Source organism: Otolemur garnettii, unplaced genomic scaffold, assembly GCF_000181295.1.
Source record: "Otolemur garnettii isolate 467f Iridium unplaced genomic scaffold, OtoGar3 scaffold00007, whole genome shotgun sequence".
Classification (NCBI taxonomy): Eukaryota; Metazoa; Chordata; class Mammalia; order Primates; family Galagidae; genus Otolemur; species Otolemur garnettii.
In genome coordinates this window covers 11,473,472-11,475,274 of record NW_003852402.1, presented here as the reverse complement: position 1 = coordinate 11,475,274, position 1,803 = coordinate 11,473,472, and positions in this window count along the sequence as shown.

Genomic DNA, 1,803 nt, shown 5'->3' with positions numbered 1-1,803 from the left:
AGGCACTAAGACATGATGAGGAGAGACTGGAAGTGGCAATGGGAATGGGAGAGGTGAGGATTGTTTTGAAGGGCAATCCAGAAGTAGAAATGACAGGACAGGTTGGCTACCTGTCTACCCTCATCCACTCAATTGCTCTTCCAACAGCAGCATCACTTTTTGGGGACGGGGGGGACAGAGTCTCACTCTGTTGCCCTGGGAAGAGTGGTGGCATCATAGCTCATAGCAACCTCAAACTGTTGGTCTCAAGCCATCCTCCCTCCTTAGCCTCCTGAGTAGCTGGAACTACAAGCACCCAAAATGCCTGGCTAATTTTTCTATTTTTAGTAGAGACAGGGTCTCCCTCTTGCTCAGGCTGATGTCAACTACGGAGCTCAAAGGATCCTCCCACCTCAGCCTCCCAGAGTGCTAGAATTACAGGCACTACCCTACCTGGCCCGCAGCATCACTTTCCTTTTTTTCTTTTTCTTTTTTTTTTTCTTAGACAGAGTTTCACTATGTCATCCTTGGTCGAGTGCTGTGGCACCACAGCTCACAGCAACCTCAAACTCTTAGGCTTAAGCAATTCTCTTGCCTCATTCTCCTGAGTAGCTGGGACTACAGGCTCCCGCAACAATCCCTGGCTATTTTTTTGGTTACAGTTGTCATTGTTTAGCAGGCCCAGGCTGGGATCAAACCCACCAGCCTCGGTGTATGTGGCCAGCACACTACTCACTGAGCTATGGATGCCGAGCCTGCAGCATCACTTTCATCTAAATTCCTTAGAGTAGAGCTGAGCATGGTAGTTCATGCCTATAATCCTAGCACTCTGGGAGGCTGAGGCAAGAGGATTGCCTGAGATTGGATGTTAGAGATCAGCAACAGTGAGACCCCAACTCTACTAAAAATAGACAACTAGCATTGTAGTGGGTACCTATAGTCTCAGCTGTGCAGGAGGCTGAGGTAAGAGGATTGCTAGAATACAAGAGTTTGAAGTTGCTGTGAGCTACAATGCTCTGGCATTTTATCTAGGGTGACAAAGTGAGACTCTGTCTCAAAAAAATAAAATTTAAATTTAAAGAAAACATTATAAAAAAATTCCTTGGCTCGGTACCTGTGGCTCAAGTGGCTAAGGCGCCAGCCACATACACCTAACGTGGTGGGTTCGAATCCAGCCCGGGCCCGCCAAACAACAATGATGGCTGCAACCAAAAAATAGCCGGGTGTTGTGGCGGGTGCCTGTGGTCCCAGCTACTTGGGAGGCGGAGGCAGGAGACTCGCTTGAGCCCAGGAGTTGGAGGTTGCTGTGAGTTGTGATGTCACAGCACTCTACCCAGGGGGACAGCTTGAGGCTCTGTCTTCAAAAAAAAAAAAATTCCTTATAGTCTTAGCTATCCTGTCTAGTGGATGACATGCTTACTATGTCCCCTAATCCAAACTGTGCCTTACAGTCTCCCCCAATCTTAATGCATGTATATAAATATATAAATTGCAACTCAATTCTCCCAGTTGCTTAGGCCCAAAATCTTGGAGATATTAAATCCAGCAGCAAATCCTGTTAGCCCTGTCTTTAGACTGTGTCCATAATCCTACCACTTCCCACCCTTGACTATTATGTACCTCATCTGCCTCCCTCATCTGTACTTCTTGACCCCCTCTAGTCAGGCTGATCCTGCTGGTTCTCCCCAAACTGAGCACATTCTCATCCCTGCGCCTGGATTTCTCTTCCCCTCCAAGATATCTACACTGATCACTTGCCGGCTTGCTTCAGATCTCTGCTCAAATGTCTCCTTATCAGAGAGGCCTTCCCTGAACCCATGTACA